The sequence below is a fragment of the Nicotiana tabacum genome, chromosome 11 (genome assembly GCF_000715075.1).
Source record: "Nicotiana tabacum cultivar K326 chromosome 11, ASM71507v2, whole genome shotgun sequence".
Taxonomy (NCBI): domain Eukaryota; kingdom Viridiplantae; phylum Streptophyta; class Magnoliopsida; order Solanales; family Solanaceae; genus Nicotiana; species Nicotiana tabacum.
In genome coordinates this window covers 108,213,525-108,227,243 of record NC_134090.1, presented here as the reverse complement: position 1 = coordinate 108,227,243, position 13,719 = coordinate 108,213,525, and positions in this window count along the sequence as shown.

Sequence of the window (13,719 nt, the reverse complement as noted above, 5' to 3'; positions counted from 1 at the left end):
TTGATCTGCTTGGTGAATTCTTCTTTGATTTTCAAACTCATATCAGGCTTGAAATTTCTGAGCTTTTGCTTTACCGATGGACACATTAGATCGGTTGGCTATTTGTGAGCCACAATAGACATACTCAGACCAGTCATGTCATCATACAACATGGCGAATATGTCCTCATACTCTTTCAGAAATTTGGTGTATTCTTTCTTCTCTGATGGTAATAGGTGAATGCTGATTCATGTTTCCTTGATGTTTTCTACATCTCCTAGGTTGACAATCTCGGTCTCGTCCAGGTAGGACATAGGTCTATTCTCAAAGTTCTCAACTTCTTTGACAATCTCGTCAGGTATGTCATCTTCTTCTAAATCCATGTCCGTTTGTTGAGTTGTCTCATTGCATGTCACAGTCATTGGTTCATCAAGATAAGTAATAGTAATGCTGTATTGGTAAAGCAAGGAGAGAAACCAATAACACTAAATATTAATTCATAAGAAAAGTCAAAATGCTTTTGATAAGTTGAATAACTGTTTTGAACATCGAAGATCTTATTGCGGGAATTGAAAAATACGAAAAGTAAATCATTTAGTAAATAAAATAGTGAATAATGCTTGTTTTAGCCTTGCTACCCCAAAGCACGTCGGGCTTTGTTTGTCCTGATGGTCCAATTCTTGAGATGTTCCCCTCTACTCACAGCCTGTATGGAAGGGCCTTCCTCCCCCTCGTCCTTGAGAATAATGCAACATTCCATATTACTGTCCTCTAGAAACAAGTTCTTTACTGCTGCAAGTGCTTCTTCTTCATATGACCCATAAATATTGTCGGCCTGTTAGAAGGTCTGCTCCAGATGTGGTATTGGCTGCTCTTGTGGGTAGTAAGGACCGCGCCATGGTGGCGACCATCTATTGAATTCTTCCCAGGTGTATTCATATCCTAAACCGAAGGTAGTGCCATATTTCTTGAGTTTTATGGGTTCAACGATTCCTTGGAGGTTCTTGCCGAGCCCTTTGCCAGGTTCGTACCAACTCCAACTCAGTATACTCTCGATTTTGCTATTCCACCATTTGTTTTTGTCGATTTCATTGACCCTCTCAATATGGTGGTAAGTTTCACCACCCAGCTTCCTTCTTCCCTCGATCACCGGAATAGTCTGGCGACTGTATATAGGGTTGCTATCGTCGCCGTGAATGATCACTTCCTGATGATTCCATTCGAACTTTACTACCTGATGCAGTGTTGATGCTACGGCCCTAGCGGCATGAATCCATGGCCATCCCAGCAACAAGTTGTAAGATGCTGGTATATCTATTACTTGAAAATCGACCTCGAACCAGGTATCTGTAGGCATAGACTAATCTCGCTAATGGTGGACCTCTGAGAACCATCGAAGGTTTTCACATTGATTGCTCTATCCTTTATATCATGTAGCCCTTTACCCAGCTTCTTGATTGTTACCAGTGGACAAATATTAAGACTGGAACCTCCATCGATCAGGATTCTGGTGATGAAATAATATTCGAATTACACGGTGATGTGCAGTGCTTTATTGTGCCTCAACCCTTCAGGTGGCAGCTCGTCCTCATGAAAGATGATCTTATGGCTTTCCAGCACTTGTCCTACCATATTAGACACTTCCACGCTAGTGATGTTACTTGGTACGTATGCTTCATTTAGCACCTTTAACAGAGCATTCTTGTGCGTCTCAGAATTTTGCAGCAAAGAGAGAATGAATATTTGTGCTGGCGTCTTGTTTAACTAGTCGATGACCGAATATTCCTTGGCCTGTATTTTCCTCCAAAGGTTGTCCGGACCTGTCTCAATGAGGGGTGGCCGATTCGAGGCTTGCTTGCTTGATTCAGCTAGATGTTCAGGGGTATAGACTCTACCAGTTCTTGTCATACCCTGTGCTGTGACAGTTTCTTCAATACTAACTTTGCCTTTCCTTCTCGCCTCGGCTTTATAGTCCCAGGTTACAACATTTGTATAGAATGGTAGCATGATTGACATCACCACTGGGACCGGTGCGGCTATCCTTACTTCGAATAAAACATGTGCCTTGGTTGGCAAGACTACAACCTCAAATGGTGCGGGTGCATTTTTCGGAGACACGAATTCAACCTCAATTGGTACCAATGTATTTGCGAATGGTGCTGCTTCAAACTCAAGAGGTACAGACTATTCACATCAGTATCCTCGGATGATTGGATCTGGACTATGATTGGATTGAGAGTAATTGTCAGTTTCTTCGGGTCATTACCTTCTGCGATCAACCCGATTGATCCCTCGGGATTCCAGTCATCTTCTACTTCAATCATGTGGATACCTCTACCCTTATCGTCTGGTAGAGGGTTGTTGCGTATGTTTGGAGCGGTTTCCTTTACACAATGATCTTGTTATCAGACTATATCTTGTCTTTCAAAGAGCGGCATTTATCGATGGTGTGCCCTTTCATGCCAGAGTGGTATGCACTGGACTTGTTAGGGTTGACCCATTGAGAAGGATTCTCAGGGGTTGTAACAGGGATGCGGGTGACATAACCAGCAGCTTTGAGCCTCTCATACAACTAGTCGATGGGTTCAACGATGGCTGTATATTGTTCCGAAGGTCTGCGATCAAAATTAGGTCGGGGTCTAGGGAAATTTTGGCATGCAGGGGGTGATTGATAGTGGGATGGTTGAGCATTATAGGTTTGGTAGACATGAGCGGGTTGGGAGTATCTGGGCGAAGTAGGTTGATATGTAGGAGGTGGAGATGACTGATAGGTTGGTGGCAGAGCTTGGTATGAAGGTGAGGGTGCTTAGTAATTTGGGGTTGGCTGGTATGTGAGTGGAGGTGTTGGATAAGTTTGGTATTTGAGGGGAGACTTGGTCTTTTGTGCAACCATTACGGCCCCTACGTCCCTTTTCTTGGACACACCATCGGACTTTAAAGCCTTGTTCGTAGCTTGCAAGGCCTCAAAATTTGTAACCATACCACTTTTAATACCTTCTTCAATTCTCTCACCTAATTTGATAATGTCGGAGAACTTGTGGTTCTCAATCATCATCAGCCGTTCATAGTACTGCGGGTCCTGTGCCCGGACAAAGAACTTGTTTATTTGCTCCTCTTCTAAGGTGGGTCTGACCTTAGAAGTTTCGGACCTCCAGTGAGTAGCATACTCGCGAAACGTCTCCGTGGGCTTCTTCTTTAAATTCTGGATATAGAACATGTCTGGTGCGTTCTCTGTATTAAACCTGAATCTGTCCATAAAGTCAGATGCCATGCCCACCCAGCTTAACCGGGATCTTGGCTGATGTACCAAGATAATGCATCTCCCTTCAAACTCCTCATGAACAGCTTCATGCAGATCCTTTCATCCTTCCCTACTTCAACCAGATTGTCGCAATATGTCCTCAGATGGAACCTTGGATCACCCGTGCCATCAAACATTTTGAACTTAGGAGGTTTGTACCCCTCAGGCAGTTCGACATCAGGCTGTATGCAAAGGTCTTCATAGTTCAGCCCCTCGATTCCTTTGCTTCCCTCAATGCCCTGAATCTGGCTAGTCAGTTTCTTAAGTTCCTCGGCCAAGTTCCTGATAAGCAGATCCTTTTCATCATACTTAGGTGTGCATGACATAGGTTGGATGGAGTGTGTCATGATCTCCACGTAGATAGGATTGTTATGGTGGCTTGGTGTATGGGTGTGGAAATGGTCGTTTGTGGAGTTCTGAGGTTCTATGATGAGTGGTGGAGTGTTGTTTGGGGTATGGTAGGCGTTGCATTGGTTCTTTGGTGGAGTTGCGTGATGATGAGGCGCGAGATAATTCTGCTGTTTTAGGATATTTTGAGGAGGTATAGGGTTTTGAGCGTTGGGAAAGTTGATATCTGGGGTACTGAGGAAAAATGATAGGTTTTCCAGATTTCGAACCTGATCGAGCTCTTCCTGGAATTACAACAGTTTCTGTTCAAGTTGTGACACATTTTCGTTAGGAACCCGAATACCCAGGCCATCAGTGGCCTCTACCCGTTCAGCTGTGTTCTCCTTCTTGATGTTGTTTAAATCTTCCATTTTGCCTTTGTTCTTGTCTTTAATGAGACTAAGAGGAGGAGTGGGTGGAGGGCCCCTAGGTCTTGTGAAATAAGATGATGATGCCAGAGTGCACGAACTAACCTTTGGGGAGGGGAATAATAAGAAAAAATAAAAACAAAGGGTAATCAAGTCAGTGAGGATTATAAAAAGTATTGCAATATTTAAACACATAGTGCAGGAATGTAAAACGTGTCCTAATTTGGGAACCTCTTTGTGCCCGAGGTAGGTCTAGCGACAAATAGACTTAGAGAACTTAGAATGCTAAATGCCTCATTTTATTTATAAAAATAGATGAATCGCAAACGACACTAAATAAGCAAGAAACTAATGGCCATTGGCCTTATTACATTGATAAAGTGAAAAAGTAAACTCCTATCTACTTGGTCCCAGAAGGACCTTCCCAGACTCGGCATCCTTGGCTCCTTCGAACAACTTCCCCAATTCACGAAGTCCCAACAACAGGTATGCTCTGGCTAGATGTCCACCTTCAGTCCCTTCAGCCTTTTGACAGTCTTCAACCATTTTGAGAAATTTTCCCTCTAGTTCTACTATGCCTCGCTCCAAGTATCCTAGACTTTTGTTGGCACTGATAGCCATGTCCTTCCATTCCTCAATCAGCTTCTTGTTGGACTCTCGTATCTTGCAGTGTTCGCTCTCGCATTCACGGATCCTTTTGCGTAGCTGGTTGTACTTGACTTGTGCCTCAGCCTTTTTATGTATAATTCTGTGACCTCGAACGAACCTTGGCTGGCCCAGACCATCCCAATTTTCTTCCAACCAACCCGAATAGAAAGGGGTACAACCGGTATGATATCTATCTGGCTCAATGGTGTCATTACCCATTACGATCTTGCAGTGCCACATGTGTTGGGCTTGGCACTTGTGGGGACTATCATCATTTTGGAAGTCAGCTCAAAGATGGCTCATCTTGTCAACCCTGGGTATGACTTGCTTCCTACCTGCTTGCCTCATAACTCGAAAAGGGACGTAAGGGCATGTTCCTCTTAGACCAATCAGTATCAGGAAAGGTGCATCTCTGGATCGGGTGATAAACTCCTCTGTCGGAAACTACTTGAACATCCATTGAACCTGTTCTTTAGTTAGATTATCAAAGAGCTCAACCCATCCTTTGTCATTCTCAGGTTTAGCAAGCATATCGGGGAAGTAATTCATTCGCTTTGGATGGTGGAAAGTGATGTGATCATCCTAGTCCTTTCGCTGAATTTCTTGTCGGTATTCGCCCTTTTGGAGATGTTCCATGAGCCAAAGCTGAAGTAGTACATTGCAACCTTCGAAGTGTCTCGCTCCTCGTTGACACTTCTCTAAGGCTCGGTATATGTCTGCGATGATCATGGGTACAATGTTGAATGTTTGCCCACCAATCCCCTCTATTAGGGTCTTGGTTACCATAGCCAGCCTAGTATGGATTCTCCCTTTCTTCATTGGAAACACGATCAGACCCAGGATGAAAAACATGAAGACGAACACCCTACGATGAATATGTCCCAAAAACGTGATGGCGAACTCGTCATGGTAGGTACAATATGATTTGCTGTGACCGTACCTTTCATAAAGGTAGTTAAAAGGGATGTATGACTCCTTTAGGCATACCAATTCTGCATTCTTCTTCAAACCCATCATTTTTAGGAAACCCTTGCCTGTGCGATTCTCAGGCCTTAGCAAACCCGGGATTTCCCACACTAGATCGGCCAGTCCTCCCATTTCCTCCAGCAAAGGTGTCATTTCGATGTCCCCAAAGCGGAACACGACCCTTTCACAATCCCAAATTAAGGTAGCAGCTTCTATTATCATGTTATTAGACTGAAACTCCAGGAGGGATGGTAGATTACCCAGATATTTTCTAACAAGGGTTTTGTCACTAGAATGTAAATCTTCCCACCAACTTAGCAATCTTGGGTGGATATTGGTGACCATGCCGAATCTGGGGACTTCGTGCCTCATATTTCTGCAAGACAAACAAGGTTAAGCCCTTACCCCCACCAGACTCAACTATTTAATATCAACAATTAGTATGAATCATTTAGTTCTCCAAATAAATGCACAGAACGTGATGATGTCCGTTTGGGTTTAGGAAAACCCAGTGGACTTTTGGACAAGGCTATCTTAAAGGATCATTACGTGGACAACGTAACTGACCCGCTAGGTTTGACCATAATGCATGCGCAATTTAAATAGAGTAAGGTTTCTATGAAGTTTTAGACTGGTACCCTTGAGCGGACAACTCAAGGGGGAAGGCACGGAACTGTTGACTGCACCGCTGATCGACTAGCTTTACCGCAAATAAGCCTTTCCGAATTTAGGGGGTAATGATATAGGAAGGGCGCAACCACTCATCAAGCGTTGCTATAGTATTTGTTTGGCACGAGTGGAGTATGATGTTGAGCATACTTATGCAATAATTAAAAGCATGTTGACATGTATTTGCACGTTAAGAAAGCGATAAATACAGTAGTTTCATAGTTTAAAGCAGTTATAAAGAAAGGAAACAAGAAAGATATGTCAGTTTTGCTTTTGAAGAAGAAATCAAACGCTTAAAGAAATTAAACAAATAATTGCACATAGGGAGGGGCAAAAATTCACAAAAAACGGTGTGAAATGATAAAAGCTTAAATATACCCAGCAGAGTCGCCATGCTGTCGGGCCCCCTTTTTCCTTCGCGGAATCGGGTTTATGACATTTTGGTTGGGACAACTCTTTCCTTTTGGGAAAAGGGGTTTGCAGTTTGAAGTCGCCACCAAATGATTTAAGGTGCGTTAGGGCACCTATAAGGTTTATTTATAACTACATTTGATAACCAGAGATAGGGTAAGGGCTTGAAAGTATCCCAAAGAGAAGGTGTTAGGCACCCTTCAGGATCCACTAGTGTGGTTCCCGGCCAAATAGGTTTTTGTGAATTCGTACAATTAGCAAATACGCAAGTATGGCTCAAATAGTAGGGGATTTAAGCACTTAAAACCAAAAAGCATTTCGAAAAGAGATTTTTCTGAAACCCTAGTTTAGGAAGATGACAAGCCATTCGAAAATCAAGAGATTTTCCATGAAAACAAGTAAAAAATAAGTTCGATCCTTCTCAGGTCTGTACAGATCTAAGAAGTTTAAGAGACGAAATTAGAGTTTTCAATAGAATAACTCGAATAGAGGAGAAAACTTAAACAAATACTTTAACCATATAGACTCGCAGATTAATACAAAAAATCAAAAGAAAGAAGCGTTTTGAAAAGGTGTTTAAGAACCCTAGTTCGAAGATGAAGAGTTACTTTAGAAAAATCGAATTTTTTTTTTGAGGAAAACAACAAAAGTTCATAGTATACACAGATCTAAGATAGATTAGAAAATCAGAAAATCTTAAGAGTTAGGGTTTCAGAGAACCCATAGAAAATGAGAAAACCTTAAAGGGTTACCGGTTTTAACCGAAAAAGTCATAGATCTTACTCGAACAGCTTGAGGTGGCCGAAAAATGGCATGAAAGACCATGGATAGGAGTTGAACTAATCCAGGTTCACCTTAGGACCTTAGGGTAGTGTCAAACCGGTGTGGGGTGAAGCAGGGGCCAGGAGATGATGAGAGGCCATAGTTTCCGGCGAGGGCCATGGTTTCCGGAGAAGGTGGACAAGGTCTACGGAGAGGAGGGGAGAGGAGAAGGTTCTAGAGAGAACCATAGATAGAGAGAGGGAGATAGAGAGACCGAATGAGAGAGAATGAGAGGGGGGAAATGAGAGATGGGGGGTAGTCATTAGGTTTTAATATGGTCTGGGGGAATCTGGACCGTTGATTAGATTTGATCAACGGTCAAGACTGGACCAGGGTTTAATAGGATTAAAATGATATATTGAGCTAAGATATACTTTGAAATTACTTGTAATGTAATTTATGAATAATTATTGGATATAAAGTACTAAATAAATTAGAAAATACATTGATAATAATATGAAAAATTATGGAAAAATACCAATTATTATAAAAAGTGATTTCGAAGGCATATACGCAAATTTAAAAAATTGTTTGAGGAAAAATTGGGTATCAACACCTACAACTCCAATAGAGATTCGCAATTTCTTGGGCTTAGCTGCTATTACAGGAAATTTGTGGAGGGGTTCTCTACTCTTGCCTCCCCATTGACTAAATTGACACAGAAGGTGGTTAAGTTCCAATGGTCAGATGCTTGTGAAAGAATATTCCATGACTTGAAATCAAGATTGACTACGGCGCCGGTGTTGACCCTACCAGAGGGTACAGACGGGTTTGTGGTATATTGTGATACTTTAAGGATCTGACTTGGGTGTGTATTAATGCAATATCACAAGGTAATATCTTATGCTTCCAAGAAACGCAAGAATCATGAAAACAACTATCCAACACATGACTTAGAACTTGTAGTAGTGGTATTTGCATTGAAGATTTGGTATCATTATTTGTATGGTCCATGTGGATATATTCACGGACCATAAGAGCCTTCAATACATTTTCAAACATAAGGAATTAAATATGAGGCAGAGAAGATGGCTTAAATTACTCAAAGATTCCGACATCGATATTCTATATCATCTGGGGAAGGCTAATGTTGTGGTGGATGCTCTTAGCCGGAAATCTATGGGTAGTTTGGCTCACTTGGAGGCATATCAAAGGCCGTTGGCCAATGAGGTTCATCAGTTGGCTATTTTGGGGGTTCATTTTGTGGACTCTAGTGAAGGAGGGGTGATTGTGCAAAATACGGTTGAATAACCGCTTGTGGTAGAGGTCAAGGAGAAGCAATACAACAATCCATTGTTGGTACAATAGAAGGAGGGGATTCATAAACATAAGACCATGGTCTTTTCTCCTAGCATGGATGATGGTACACTAAGGTACCAAGGGCGGCTATGTGCTCCAAATGTAGATGGTCTCCGCAAAAGAATCATGACCGAGGCTCACACTTCTAGGTATTCTATGCACCCAGGCTCTACAAAGATGTATCATAATCTTAATGAAGTCTACTGGTGGAATGATTTGAAGAGGAATTTAGTGGACTTTATGCGAGATGTCCAAATTTTCAACAAGTAAAGGTCGAACACCAGAGGCTCGGTGGGTTGGCATAAAACATTGATATTCCAATGTGGAAGTGGGAGAGGATCAATATGGACTTTGTGGTAGGACTACCTCACACGACTCACATGTTCGACTCGATTTGGGTTATTGTGGATCGACTCACGAAATCGCTCACTTCTTACCTATTAAGGCTACCAACACAGTAGAACAATATGCTCAGTTGTACATAAAGGAAATAGTTAGGTTGCATGGCACTCCAATTTCTATTATCTCAGATCGAGGGGCACGATTCACGGGTAATTTTTGGAAGATATTTCAGCAAGGTTTGGGTACTCAGGTGAATCGTAGTACAACCTTTCACCCACAGATTGACGGGAAGGCAGAGTGGACTATTCAGACGCTTGAGGATATGTTGAACGCTTGTGTTCTTGAATTTAAGGGTAGCTGGGATGATCATTTTCCACTCGTAGAATTTGCCAACAACAATAGTATTATGCTAGTATTCAGATGGCATCGTTCGAGGCTTTATATTGTAGGAGATATAGATCATCCATTGGATGGTTAGAGATTAGGAAAGCACAGTTGATAGGGCCAAACCTTGTGCATCAGGCTATAAGGAAGGTTAAGATCATTATAGAACGGTTGAAAACTGCTCAGAGTCGTCAGAAGTTCAGATTTGCATTGCAGAGATTTGTTATTCAAAGAGGATGATTGGGTATTCTTGAAAGTTTCCCCCATAAGGGTATAATGCGGTTTGGTAAGAAAGGAAAGTTGAGCCCGAGGTATGTCGGACCGTACAAAATCATTCAGAGGATTGGTCGGGTTCGTTACAAGCTTGAATTACCTCCAGAGATGTCATCAGTGCACCCGATGTTTCACGTATCCATGTTGAAGAAGGTGGTTGGAGATCCATCGATTAGTTGAGACTATTGAGGTTAACGAGGAATTAACTTATGAAGAAATTCCAGTTGCCATTCTTGATAGGCAAGTTTGTAAGCTGAGAATTAAAGAAATTGCCTCCGTGAAAGTACTACCGCGAAACTAACAGGTTGAAGAGGCCACCTGGGAGGCCGAGTAATAGATGAAGAAGAAGTACCCCCATTTGTTTGAATAGCTATGTAATCGATACTATGAAATTGTTCCCTGTGAATTATGTATCATTTGTACAGTTGTTGTTAAGGGCGTTCCTTATTGGTAATATACCGCTCCTAAGACCACGATTGGCATTTTATGTTATGTTGCGTTGTTGGATCATGTATATGGTGCTAGGATTAGTTTCTGGGATTCTCTGACAGGTGGATAGGTCCAGTTACAGAGGAAACTCTGGCGAAATTTTTCAAATTTCAGGGAGTTAGTCAAAAAATTAGAACTGTTGGTGTGTGAAATAGCAGCTGAGTCACATTGATTTCTAATGGCGGATATTTGCCCTCATTCGAGGACGAAGGATCTTAAGCGGGGGAGGATGTAAGTCCCCGCACAATTTTACCTAAAACCCGGGGTTTCTTGGTGCCAAGATAGACTTATGTGTTGATGATTGAACAACGCACTAGGGAGTTGAAGAAATTTTTTGGCAGAGTAGGGCATTTTTGCGGTCCACTATGGGACCGAAAAATCACTTTGTGGGCCGCAGAACCACCGCAAAGTGAAGTAGAGAAATGACCCATTTTTGGAGGTTGTTTTGTGGTCCATTATGCGACCGCATAACCATTTCAGGGGCCGCACAATACATTGCAGATCCAGCATAAAAATTTCCGGAGGGGAGTTCTGCGGAGTATTATGCGACCGTAGAATTAGTCTACGGACCGTAGATCTGCCGGGACCCTTTTCTGCGGTCCCTTTTGTGGGCCGCATACCTGTTTAGTGGTTCGATCTGCAACCGCTGACCGGACCGCAGACCCTGCTTCGTAGAGTTTAAGTTTGGAAAATTTCACCCAATCCCATTTTTATAAAAACAACTTATGGGTTATTTTGGCTAGTCCTAACTGATTTTTCGAGAGAGGGGAGTGGTCTAGAGTGAGAGGGGAAGTTTTTAAGGTTATTGTTCATCAGCTCTTGCTCAAAGTAGAAGAATTCACAAGAAAAATTCACCAGGTCTTCATCCTAGAGATAAGATTCTACTCCCTAGCCCTCAAATTTGGGATTTAATTGGAAATAGGTAATGAGAAAAGCAATTCTTGGGTGTGGGAGTTGTTCATTATGCATTCATATACCATCAAGGGTAGTGGGAAGATTGTTGAGCTTAATAGGGTAGACGTTGGGTTGTGGGATGAAGGAATCCACCATAAGAGGACCTTGAAACCGTAATGCACACCTAGTGTTTGATAAAATGCTCAAATGATCTGGAACCATGAACTCCTTCCTAATTTGGGTTCAATTTTGCTATATTTCTAAATAGATCGAAGTGGCTAAGATTTTCGGAACATTGTAGTAATTTAAGGATAGCTCAAGGCGAGGTATGTTGGCTAAACTCTTCTCTTAGAATTGAACTTCACAATGTCCTTGTAAGTCCAGAGTTGCTCATCATAAATTGATTATTTCGAATAAGCCTTGTGACAAAAGGTATATGTTCAATATGTGTTTCAAATGTTCTTGTTTTGATGTGTTACTATTTGGGAATGTGTTCAAAGTATGGATTGCATATCTAAATGTTATAACTTCAAGTCGTGTTTCAAATGAAAGCTATTATGCCAAATTATGTAAGAAATCTCTATGTGCTTAAGACTCTTATTTGCTCACATGTGGACTTAAAGTCTTGAATAAAAATGCTTTGTTATTAATGATATGTGATGATTTTTGAAAGTGAAAAGAGGTGAGTATGAAAGATGAAACACGACCAACATGCCAAGAATATTATTACATTTGGGGCCATTAGTGCCAATGAAATTAAGAGATGTGTAAAAGATATTGCAATGAGTTGTAAATCCTTTAAATAAATAAACACTTTGGGAGCATTGACAGTCATCGAGGAAGGGTAGGTCGGAATAAACTAACTTCGAAACTACACGTGCCGATGTAGGTGTCGGGCCCCCTTTTTCTCGCGAAATAGGGTTTATGACATTTTGGTTGGGACAACTCTTTCCTTTTGGAAATGGGGTTTACATTTTGAAGAGTCGCCACCTAATGATTTAAGGTGCGTTATGACACCTATAGAATTCATTTATAACTACGTTTGGTAACCAGAGACAGGGTAAGGGCTTGAAATTATCCCAAGGGGAAGGTGTTAGGCACCCCTCAGGATCCACTAGTGTGGTTCCCGGCTAAACAGTTTTTGTGAATTTGTGCAATTAGCAAATAAATAAGTATGGCTCAAATAGTAAGGGATTTAAGTTTAAATACACAAGTGTTTGAAAAACAATTAATGAAGAGCATGATTTTGAAAAGAATTATAATCTAAGCATATTTGGGAATGTAAAGGGGGGTATCCTAGGTTTATTTATAATATGGATCACATCAATGCAATACCCGGTATGACACTCCTCAAAGAGGGGCTACACGTGGTATTAACGCACCGGTCATCATATCCATATCTACCCTTTCCCACCCCGTGAAGGTAATTAAAACGAGGGTTGGTCTCGACTCTATTGCATGCTGTTACCATCCTTTCCTATGATCTTGGAGGAGTTTAGGATTTCTATCCTATGAGGGAGGTTCTAGGCAGACCCTTAAGTTTAAAGGCAAAATACTAGGCGAAAAATAAGAACACATATGACTGCATTTAGGGGAAAAACACAGAAAACAGATAGAAGGATCAGATATACCTCCACAAGTAATGCACATAGACATAACGACTCATATAGAGATAAGGTCCACATTTGAACTCAGAATCCTAAAGCATGGCATCTAAGCGATTTTAAAAACATAACAGAGGCAGATTTGATCTGTAATTCAGAAGAGGGGTCCTACTAAGTTTTGCCTACTGATTTTAAACTAGTTGAGAATTAAGCAATATACATAAAGAAGCATGTTTCCAGTTTTGACAAATTTAGCACCTAAGGCTTGCCTAGGTGTAAAACAGTGTTCCAGTTATCAGGGTTATTTGGAGAAGACTGTTTGAATTGTATTACTAAACATGTTCTAAATGTTCAGAATTGCAGAATTATTACCAGCTAGGTTAATCTAATTTTTTTATCAATAATTAAACTAAAGATGCCTAAGCGGATGTGAATGAAATTCTAAAGGCATGATATCTAATGCACAAAAAATGTAAAGTGATGTATATGCAGGACCTGAGCAGTATTTTTTCTTCTAAATGCATAAGTGTTACGTACTTTCAGAATATGCAGAAGATATGGAAATGACCTATTTATTAGCGTTGTTTTTATCAAAAGGTAGGATCTCTAAGTGTAAGGATGCACATGCTGAAACAATAAACATGGGGCCTAAGAGCATGATTCTAATGCATGTATGAATCCTAAGCATGGTTCTATTGCGCAATTAGGAATATAAACCTAATAACATGTTTTCTACCCTTAACAACTATAGCATGCATATTTACCCCATCCCTTTTCACTATCCATCCCCAGAGAGTTTTTACAGTAAATATTACAAACCGTTTGCACAAAAATACATAATTGAATAATAAAAGAAGAAGTTATACTATAGGGACCCTACTGA